The sequence below is a fragment of the Aotus nancymaae genome, unplaced genomic scaffold, assembly GCF_030222135.1.
Source record: "Aotus nancymaae isolate 86718 unplaced genomic scaffold, 86718_ANA_hifiasm-v0.15.2.pri h1tg000158l, whole genome shotgun sequence".
NCBI lineage: Eukaryota > Metazoa > Chordata > Mammalia > Primates > Aotidae > Aotus > Aotus nancymaae.
Window position 1 is genome coordinate 2,765,848 of NW_026988573.1, and position 11,285 is coordinate 2,777,132.

General features: G+C 59.0%; 1 long non-coding RNA gene across 1 annotated transcript; it reads left to right on the forward strand.

Moving 5' to 3' along the window:
- Positions 1 to 1,173: 1,173 nt before the first annotated feature.
- Positions 1,174 to 7,940, forward strand: LOC135272970 (uncharacterized). Its single transcript, XR_010340863.1, has 3 exons — positions 1,174 to 1,384; positions 6,551 to 6,691; positions 7,648 to 7,940. It is a non-coding gene; the product is annotated as an uncharacterized LOC135272970 (long non-coding RNA).
- The last annotated feature ends 3,345 nt before the right edge of the window (positions 7,941 to 11,285 follow it).

Sequence of the window (11,285 nt, forward strand, 5' to 3'; positions counted from 1 at the left end):
TTTTAAACTCACATTAGGACAGGATTAACCTTGCTGAAGGATACCGCCATGTGGGTGGAATGCATAAAACTCATCTAGGGCCCAGGTTGCTACAGGGGGAGCACTGGGTGGAATTAAACATTTATTGTGCATAAATACCTTCTCCTCCACCTCCCTCACCCCAGCACAGGCGCCTCTGTGTAGCGGGTTCTCTGCTACACTAGAGAGCAGAGCACGGGACCGCGGCTTACTCCGTCACCCCGATCTGGTCATGGCAGTGACAAGGGACAGCTGGGGGCGGGTGCATGGGTCTGCAGGCTCAGACACACACACGCACACATGCACACAGGCACACACGCTGTCCCTGCCTGAGTTCTTTCTTTCCTTTTACAGAGGAGCGCTCTCTCAGAGGCAGAGAGCGCCACGCCGGCCACACAGTCACCGCTAAGTCACCTCCATCATACTCTGAGTTAGGGGGTCAAGTGAGGATGTGACCCACCAATCCCCAATGAAGAATCCTAGGGAAGAATCTGATTGGCGGGTCACCTGTCAATCATCACAGCCGCAGGAAATGAGGGGCGGAGCTGCTGGGTGAAGACAGCGACCAGGACACAGGCAGGCTGACCATCCCATCGGTTTGCCTGCATCTGTCCCAGTGTTAGCATTGACGACCCCATGTCCCCGGGGCAAACCGGGGTGTTTGGTCACTGAAGTTAGAGTCCCTCTAGAAATTTCCAAACCTAATTAGCAAGTTGGGTAAGCGGGCTATCACCTGTTTCTCAAGCACTGTTTTTGTGTGATTTTCCCAGAAATTGCTTCAATAAGAGACGTTTGAAAAGGAACAGCAAATACAAACTGAAACAAGGTCGCAGGGTGCCTCGCGGTCTCCCCAGCAAAGTGCAAATCCTCCATCATCTTGTGGTTTAAACCAAGGCTGCCTTTTGGAAACTCCTGCCGATTCTCCGGCTTCATGGAGGGCGGCAGGTTCCTCTTTTAAGCTTTGCAGCCTAGGAGCTGTGTGGCTAATGTTGGGGAAATACACGCTCTGTTTTGGCTACCACAGCCCCCACCCCTAGAAGTCTCCCAAGAGGAACTGGTGGCGCGGTCACGCCCAGCTCCTGCGCTCCTGGAATAAGCTGTCATAGACCCAGGGCCGTCTAGATTTCTAGGTATTTTCCTCTTTCTTCCCTTGGAACAAGAGGACCAAGAGCAGCCCCGAATGGCTCCCGGGATGGCCCAGACAGCACGGAGGAAGGTGATCGGTCCCTGAGAGCACGGATGCCTGCAGTGGCGCACGGGGCTGTTTCTGCCTCGTTCTGAGCCTGCACTGGGGCCTTGGGTCCCTGCAGAGCTGGTGGCCCACAGCTGGCAGCACTGTCCAGTGCAGGTTTCAACCATCTCCCATGTAAAGAATGTGCACGTGACCTAACAATAGCAGCCGACCTTCAGTAAGAGCCACATGGGATGGCGCAGATCACTGGACCGCCTTTCTTCACCTGTGTCCCATCTGCAGGGGTGGGGGGGCAGGGGGACTTCATTCTGCATTTTACATCTGGGGAAACTGAGGCAACCTGGAGGAGGTCACAGAGCTAAGTGGCGCGGGAGCACATCAGGCGCAGGAGGACGTGCAGCTTTGCAGGAGGGAGACCCTGGTGCAGCTTTGCGGGAGGGAGACCCTGGTGCAGCTTTGCGGGAGGGAGACCCTGGTGCAGCTTTGCGGGAGGGAGACCCTGGTGCAGCTTTGCAGAAGAGACCCTGGTGCAGCTTTGCGGGAGGGAGACCCTGGTGCAGCTTTGCGGGAGGGAGACCCTGGTGCAGCTTTGCGGGAGGGAGACCCTGGTGCAGCTTTGCGGGAGGGAGACCCTGGTGCAGCTTTGCGGGAGGGACCCTGGTGCAGCTTTGCGGGAGGGAGACCCTGGTGCAGCTTTGCGGGAGGAAGACCCTGGTGCAGCTTTGCGGGAGGAAGACCCTGGTGCAGCTTTGCAGGAAAGACCCTGGTGCAGCTTTGCAGGAGGAAGACCCTGGTGCAGCTTTGCAGGAGGAAGACCCTGGTGCAGCTTTGCAGGAGGAAGACCCTGGTGCAGCTTTGCAGGAGGAAGACCCTGGTGCAGCTTTGCAGGAGGAAGACCCTGGTGCAGCTTTGCAGGAGGGACCCTGGTGCAGCTTTGCAGGAAAGACCCTGGTGCAGCTTTGCAGGAGGGAGACCCTGGTGCAGCTTTGCAGGAGGGAGACCCTGGTGCAGCTTTGCAGGAAAGACCCTGGTGCAGCTTTGCAGGAGGGAGACCCTGGTGCAGCTTTGCAGGAAAGACCCTGGTGCAGCTTTGCAGGAGGGAGACCCTGGTGCAGCTTTGCAGGAGGAAGACCCTGGTGCAGCTTTGCAGGAAAGACCCTGGTGCAGCTTTGCAGGAGGGACCCTGGTGCAGCTTTGCAGGAAAGACCCTGGTGCAGCTTTGCAGGAGGGAGACCCTGGTGCAGCTTTGCAGGAAAGACCCTGGTGCAACTTTGCAGGAGGGAGACCCTGGTGCAGCTTTGCAGGAAAGACCCTGGTGCAGCTTTGCAGGAGGGAGACCCTGGTGCAGCTTTGCAGGAGGAAGACCCTGGTGCAGCTTTGCAGGAAAGACCCTGGTGCAGCTTTGCAGGAGGGAGACCCTGGTGCAGCTTTGCAGGAGGGAGACCCTGGTGCAGCTTTGCAGGAGGGACCCTGGTGCAGCTTTGCAGGAGGAACCCTGGTGCAGCTTTGCAGGAGGAACCCTGGTGCAGCTTTGCAGGAGGGAGACCCTGGTGCAGCTTTGCAGGAGGGACCCTGGTGCAGCTTTGCAGGAGGAACCCTGGTGCAGCTTTGCAGGAGGGAGACCCTGGGGCCCCCAGGCGTCCTCATGGGGCACTCTCCGCTGGAGGCTCATCTTCCAAATCAGTCCTGCCTCCTCCAGTCAGTTCTGTGTGGTTTAGCTCAGCTAACAGGATGCATACACTTACCTGATTAAAACAGTTTACACCCTCACGTAAGGACCGATAAGCTTAACCTGTAGGGTTGGGTCTGGCGTTGGTTTTGTCCGTTCCTGTCACAGGCTTCAGCTGCCACCTGGACGAGGAAGTCAGGGAGGTGACCGACCAGACCGTGGCACCTTCTCCCTGCCCCCGGCTAACTAGCTGGAACCTTTCCCCCTCTGCCGCTCCAAACCTGAAGGCTGGAAGGGGCCTACGGGGTGTGTTCAGGATTCTGTGAGATTGCCAACTCCTGTCTACCAAGGTGGGCTGGGTCTGCCCCTGAGTTGGAGCTCAGGACTGGCTTCAGCCAAGGCAGCATCCAGAGCCTTTGAGAGACCCCAGGCCGGGGTGGGTGGGGTGGGCTGGCTCTCTGGGGAAGGCTGCTGTCAGGGAGCACAGGCCACTGCGTGATCTCCCCCTGGTGTCAGCAGTGATGGACGTGGTCAGGGCAGGAGCCAGACGGGGAAGAGCTGGGGTTCCTGGTGGGTCAGTGTGGCTCTTCCCTGCCCTGCTCTGTGGCTGCAAATACAAACCTGGGGCCCAGCAGGGACAGTCACCCTGCCTGCCAGAGGCCTATGGGCCCAGATTGGGGGACGTGGCTCCCCACGACCCTGGTGTCGGGAGCAGATGATGACCGGCTGCTGTGTCAAGAGGCGGAGGAGGGCGGGATGCGGCTCCCAAGGCCCCGCTGGGCATGTGGACGCTCAGCTTCCAAGCAGGTCTTGCTGCCCTCCTGCCCTGCAAGTGACAAAGCTCGTCACCCCACAGTGGGTCACCATGGAGCCCGGCTGAGGGACCTGGGATTGGGCCTGGGTTATCAGCTGGCCTGTGCGGGTGCCGGCCCTGCCTCTCTGAGCCTCCATCTCCTAATCACACAATGAAGATAAGGCCGGTTCTGCCCTGAGAGCAAAGCCGACAGCAGAGGCCGCGTGCCACAGGTCTGGACTCACCGCTCACTGTGCAGGCAGGTCCCAGCCCCAGAAGTTCTTGGAACTTGGAGCTCTGTGCAGGAGCCCCCAGAGCCAAGCAGCCCGGTTCTGCCTCTCGCCAGTGTTCCCCAGAGCCTGCTGGCTCATCTGCAGGGGCAGAGAGGACCGTGACACCCCCCTATACCCACATCCAGGATGCCCCACATTCCACAGACCTGGCCACTTCACCTCCATCCACGTCCCTCTCCCCTGCTGCCACCGCCCAGGCCCAGCCACCCCACCCCTCTGTTGCTGCAGCCTGAAAGGTCGATGCCTGCTTCTCTACCCTAGACAGCACTGCTTGCTGGGCCCAGCTGTGAGATGGAGCACGAAGGGTGTGTGGTGCCCCTGAACACAGGCCCTCCTGCTGTCCTGCCGCAGCGAGAGGCAGATGGCCCTCCTCACAGCCTCCAGGCCCCGGGTGCTCTGGGCCCTCTTGGTCCGGCCGCATTCATGCCCAACTCATTGTGTGAGTGCCAGGCACGGCCCTCTCTGGGGCACTCACCCTGCCACCCCCAGGCCTCCCAGGGCCAGAGCCTCTGCCCTGGACACTTGTATTTGCCTGCTAACTGCCACTCAGCCTTCCATCTCGTCTTCCTGGACAGTCACCCCCTTCCCGTCTCCCCCCCGCAGGGCACGCTGCACCTTCTGAATCCCCCCGTGGCCCTGGGACCATTTCACTCGTCTCTCGGCACACGGAGGCCAGGTGCTCGGGGATTGCGTTGCTTTCCTGAGCAATGTACCTTAGGCACTCGGTGCGAGGCTGGGTGTGTCACTGACCCACAACCCCTCCTGAATGAATGATGAACGGATAAGTGAATGAACACAGGCAGGTCTCTGGAGGTCCTTCCAGCTGTGGAACTGACGTGGGGGGGCGTGATTAATGCCAGAGGGCGATTTTCTTGCTCCAGAGGCAGATGGGATGAGTGGAGACTGAGTCCTGCGTGTGGGCAGTCACCTGGCACTGGGAGAGGACGGTGGCTCTGGGGGCGGGGTGCCTTCGAGACAGTCCCTGGGGCTCACTGGGGAGATGGATGAGTAAATGTCAGTCTGAGTCGTGTGATGAGGGCTCTGCCAGGGGAAACCCCCAGTATCACGGAGACAAGATGGGAGCGTCCACCACGGGAGGACGGACATCAACGGGGTGGGAAGGTGGGGGCTTTGGCATCCATCATGGCCAGGGCTGGGGGTCCTCAGCACTTCAAGCTCTGGAGACAAGCCCAGAGCCCTGGAAAGGGAACCTCCCATCTGCCCACAGGGGGCTGGCCGGCCATCCAAGGCAGACATCTGGGCTCCTTCTATGTGAACCGATGGGTGGATGCTCAGCTGCTCCGGGTGGGGGCTGGTCTAGGCCCCATCCCGGTCCTGGCTGTCCAGGCAGAACGTGGCACCCAGGCCCCACGACTAGCAGATCATCCTTCAAAAGGGTCCACGTTCTCCGTGAGACAGAGGCCTCTGGACACAGCCCGAGGTGCTCACAGTGAAACAGGACTCTCTAATCACAGTCAAGCACCAAGCGAACACCGGCTTCCTTACTGAGGCCTACTGGCTTTTCTCTCTCAGTGAACCGTGCTCCCGTTAGCCTCTGTGCGCATCCCACATGGCCACAGCCGCCTCTCGCTCCGCATCCAGGAGCAGGAGTGTCCGGGGTGGAGGCTCTGCAGTCCCACGGGCTGTGGGGCGGTCTGTGCCAGGAGAAAGGACCCCCACCCGCACTGTCGTGTGCCTGCCCAGGGGTGGAGGCAGCTGCACAGCTCACAGAGAGGACAGCAACCCCGTGCCAGGCTGCCAGGGCCTTCCGTGACCTTCTGTCCTCGGAATCCTCTGCTGGCCCTTCCTGCTCCTCACAGGCAGTCCCAGTGCCCTCACCGTCTTTCCTGGAAGGCCTTGCATCCACTCAGCACAGCCTCACTGAGCACCCAGCGTGGGCCTTGTGTGCCCCAGAAACACAGCCTGGAACACAGCAGCGGGTTCCCTCTCAGGGGCTTCCCCACCTTCCCCCGGGTGGGGAGAGGGAGCCCAGCACTGTGGCGTGCCCTGTGTCAGGTGGAGATCAACTTGAAGAAAAGCAAAGTGGGGTGGTGGTGGGGAGGGAAGGCAGGGGGCACTATCTCAGGGGTCTCTGTAGAGCCCTCGGAGCAGAAGCCCGTGGCTGTGGCTTGTAGTGCACCTGCCCTTGTGGCAGCCCCTTGCCAGTTCTGCAGACCAAAGAAGAAGGTTCAGAGAGGCTGAGTGGCTGGGAAGAGAATGCACAGCAGCTAGTGGCAGGAGCCGAGCCCCGTCTTCCCTCCATCCGAGCCCCTTCCTTCCCTCCGCAGCTCTGCCCCTCGAAGCCCTTCCCATCTCTGTGTCCAGACGGTCAAGTCCGATGGCTGTGTTCAGGAGGACCCTGGCCAGGTGGCATAATTACACGCCCAGGAAAAACGACAGAAAATAGAGATTCCGAGATGCTAGCAGCCGGCGTGGCTTTCTCCACGGCTTTACGTTATTTATTCCTTACTTTCCAAACTTTATGCAGTGAGAATTTATTACTTTAATTAGCAGGTGCAAAAAACAGAAGCACACAAAAAACCCTGTGTGAGCTGTAAGACTAGTTCAAATGTCTCCTTTTCTAGAACAGGAACGGCCAGGAGGACATTCGGGCGTGAAAGTGTCCCTACAAGCCTTAACAGGTGCTACAGAATGGCAGACAAGCAGGAGGACTGCCCCAGGCTGACTGGACCCCGTCGCAGCTGCGGGAAACAGTGAGGCTGCAGGTCAGTGCCGGTGGCCCTTTACAAAGAACCGTGACCCACATGGTCCTGGACAAGGCGTCAGATAAGCAAGCCCAGGTGTCCAGGGGCTGTGGCCTCAGGAAGGGTCAGCAGGGAAGTTCCCTATCCCTAAGGCTCCCTGGTGACCGAGACTGGAGACAGAGCACAGTGGGCTGAACTGCCTGGAGGGTCCTAGCTGGGACCAACAGGCCAGCTTCCAGGCAAGGCCCTGCTCCCTGCCTCACCCTGCCCCTTGGGGCCAAGGACTCCCAGTAGGCTTGGGAGGAAACAGAATCGAGTTCAATTTTTAAATCACAAAATTAAAGCCATTTCTGCCTCTCCCTGGCCCGTCCCCTCGGGAGCTGCGAGGCATCTCTCCGGCACAGGCTGCTTTTGTTCTCTCATTCCATAAAGACACTCCGAGCCTTTCTGCTGATGCAGAGAGAGCTTTGATTCTTTGCCGAGAATCTGTACCATGGGCTCCAAACGGCAGCGTTTCTCCGGAGAGGAGCAGGAGGAGAATCATTTTGTCGACGGCGGGTAATTAAGTCGCCGGGCAGAGAGGGAGCATGCCTTATAGGATGATTAATCCCCGGGACGGTGGGACATTTTTCATCTTCAAATCTCTCCTTGGTTGTTCATGAATCATCTCAGCTCCTGGGACAGAAGCGCTGGTGCTTGCCCTAAGAGCGAGGGAAACTGAGTCAGCTGTGCCCCCCGCCCCCACCACGCGGTGCAGACTGGAAGCAGCCTCGGGAGGACGTGAGCTGGGGGGCCGTGGGCTTTCTCCCCCAGCGTCTCATTCACGTGGCTTCCTGCCTCCCCACCTCATCTGGGCAGAATTCAGGAATCAATAAAAATGTTATTTTAAATACATAAAGAAAAAAGCCACCGTGCTCTGCTGGGCGCAGGCTGCCGTGGACTGCCTTCTGCGCCCGCTTTTGTTCTGCTTTTCTCAGGTATCTGCCCATTTCCAGCTCCCAGCCTCCCTCGGATGCAGGCCGCCTTGCTTTTTTCTTAGTGAGCAGTTTGCAGCAAAGTGCTGTTCTGCTCTCGAATGCCTTACTTTCCAACTGGGACAAACGGCTATGAATAAGGCGCACCCTGTTTTGCATTCAAATTGCCGTGAAAGTTTCGCGGCTGTAAATAACATGCTCTTGCTGCTCAGGACAGAATTATTATCAGTTTTCCCTCAGTTCTTGGAACCAGTGATAAATTAAACATTTCATTTGCCCCCGCCCCTGGCAGCCGGTAGGCAAGGGGCAAAGCTGATTGCTCTGTCTCTGCCCCTACCTATGTGCCCGGAGGCCAGGAGAGGAACAAGACAACAGTGACTTGCCAGGGGCACGGGCACATGGGGTGGGAGCAGGTGTAAACGGGGGAGGGGCACGGGCACATGGGGTGGGAGCAGGTGTAAACGGGGGAGGGTCACGGGCACATGGGGTGGGAGCAGGTGTAAATGGGGGAGGGTCATGGGCACATGGGGTGGGAGCAGGTGTAAACGGGGGAGGGGCACGTGCAGGAGCCACTTATCTGAGACAGGGCTTCTCCTTGGTGTATTTCTGGACAATCTTCTAATAATGAAGAAAGCTTACCCTCAGAGCTCAGAGGCTGGCGTTTGACACGGAGGGAAACTGAGGCACGGAGGAGGTCTCTGGAGGGATTCTGTCTCCACACACTGCTCTCTCTCCACAGGCCACTCTGAGTCAAATCCTGGGAAGTGGTGCTTTTCCTCTGGAGCGGGCACTGGGCGTGTGGAGGCGGGAGAGCCTAGCCCCCGGGCCCTGCCAGGTAGAAACGGAGGGCCCTGTGCCTCTTGGACTAAAAGAGTGAGCCTGGCAGGTGCCCTGGCCTGACTCACATTCCCGCTGCAAGGTCATGAGCACCTCCTCGGAGCCTCGGTTTCCTCACCTGCAAATGATCTTGAAGATGTTCAAACGCCTTCTTCCTTCCTGAGATCCTGAAAACGGCTGGAGGAGGTCCGGGGCGGGAAGATTAAGTGAGGCATGTGGGATCGGCCATGACTCAGGCCACAGGGTCTGCCGGGCATCCCGCCCAGACTGCCCACCGAGAGCTGCCGTGCACAGGTGGGTGGAGGAGGCTCCAGCCCCACTCGAGCCCGCAGGCACACTTTCTCACACGGATCCCAACACATCCCCTCATGTGGGCAGGGATGTCGGGCGATTCATGCCCACCTGCCCCGCAGCACCCTCCGCCCCGTCCTGCCTTGCTCAGGTGGATGGAGGACCCTCCCAACTTCACCTCCCAGGTCTCGAGGAGGGAATGAGGCCCCTACTGTTTCCTACTGGGCCTGGGCTCTCAGATGACCCTGCCACACAATGAGAGTCCAGGGCTGCTGGGGGCATCGCAGCTGAGACGGAAGCAGCCAGGCGCTCATCCTACAGGCCCTCAGCTTGCTCCAGAGGCTGGCCTGGGGCCTGGCCTGGAGGGGGATGGGTTCCTTCCTCTCCCCATCCACAGCCCGCCAGCCCCTCCAGGTGGAGGTGAGAATAAGATGCCCACCCCCCACCATGGAGAGCCTTTTTCTGTAGCAGTGCAGGGGTGGGAGCTGGGGGAGACGGGGCTTTGTCTAATAGGAGGAATCCATCTAGTTCGACAAACCACCTTTCCCTCTGGAGCCCTGCGGCTCCTCTCCCGGGAGCTGGGCCTGGCCAGGCCTGCAAGCTTCGCCTCCTCCCAGCCCCATCCTGGCTTTTGTCTTTTGTCTCTGGCGCCTGCGTTCCTTCTGCGTGTGCTTCGCTTCTTCTGCTGCTTGCTGGCTAATAGGATTGAGCAGAGAGGCGCCAGGAGAGCCGGCAGCCCGGCCTGGGAGGGGCTCTCACTCCTCCTCTGCCAGGAGCTTACTGAGTGCCGGGTGTTTGACTTCAGAAACACGTCCCCGTGGCTGTCCTGTCCACCTCCGTTCTGGGACTGGTTTGTTTATTTATTTCCAAGGTTCGCCGTCCCTCCTTCTGAGGGCTTTGCTGGAGCACACGTCCCCAGCGCCCCGGCCCCAGCGAGTCGGGAATGGGGATGAGAGACACTAACTCAGGCAGGGTCAGCTCAGCTGATCCAACCTCACAGCCCTGAGCACTGCAATACTGCACTGCAATTTAAAGACAGGGAAACTGAGGCCCAGAGACTGAAGAGAAAGGAAATGAGTGGAGGCTGAGTCTAAATTGGACCCAGGTCCTCTGGTTCCCACAGCTGGGCTTGTCCCAAGGCTGCGTGCTGCCCCTGGGAATTCCTTGGGTGGAGAACCCCTCCCTGTCCCTCCCTGCTCCCCTGGCTTGGACACAGGGCACCCCTGCTCATGCCTGAAATTCTACCCTTAGCCACCCTCCCCCGTTCAGTGTTGCCCTCACGACTCCTCCTGAGGGACACAGAAACCCTGCCTGTGGGTGCCCTCACCGCGGTCTCCCTACCTGGCAGGCTGGGAATATTTTGGGACAGGTTGTGGTGGGTGGGGGAGAACCAGCAAGCAGGGATTGCAGGAGAAAGAAAGCCAGCAAGGTGAGCAGGTCGACAGAACCTCACCCGTGCCGCCTCACACACCTGTCACCAGACAGCCTGGCCTTCAACTTGCACTTGGAAGATCTGATCCTGGTCCTCGAAGAGCCTGGAGACCCTCTTTATACAAATGGGAATCCTGAGCCATGGAGTTCCAGAGGATTGACCGGGGCCGCTTGGCTGGCTGAAGTGGGTCAAGTCCTGGCTTCCTAATTCCTGCCAAGAAATGCTTGCTCCGTTCTCTTCAGGGCAGAGCCACGCTTAGTCCTGGGGAAGGCCACCTGGAGAGCGGAGGGAGGAGAGTGGAGGGCAGAGGGCAGAGGGCAGAGGGCGGGACAGAGGCTGGGAAAGCACCCCGTCACTTCTGCCTATGCAGCCTACCCTGTCCCCAGTTCACAAGACAGTTAACTTGGTTCCTGCCCTGAGCCAGGCCCTGGCCCATTGCCTGGGGCCCAAGGTGCCCTCAAATGCACACAGGACTCAGGTTTGTGAGCCGTGGCCTCACTCCAAGAGGGTGGTCACTGTGGCCTGGGGGAGGCTATGTGGCTCCTCTGGCTGGTGCACCTGCAAAAGTCGAGTTGCAGAGTGAGTTTAGTGTGTGCTGGCTCATCTGCCCCTTCTCCTCTCTGCTCAGGGCCACGGAGCTTCCCAAACAGGCAGCTGTGACTGAGGAAGTCACCTAGTGCTGGGGCCATGGGGTGTGGTTGGGGGGCACCAGTGGAAGTCCACTGCTTGGTTGTCCCAAATATCATGGTCTGCAACCCATGAGGGATGGCTGGACCACTTCTTAGGACAGGGTTACACCACACACGCACAGACACGTTCACACCAGACACACATGCACAGACCCATTCACACCAGACACAGTCACATTCATACCAGACACACACACAGACACACAGGCACATTCACACCAGACACACGCACACAGATACACACACACATTCACACCAGACACACACACAGACACATTCACACCAGACATACACTCACACCAGACACACAGACATAGACACATTCACACCAGACACAGACACATTCACATCAGACACACACACAGGCACATTCACACCAGACACAGACACAT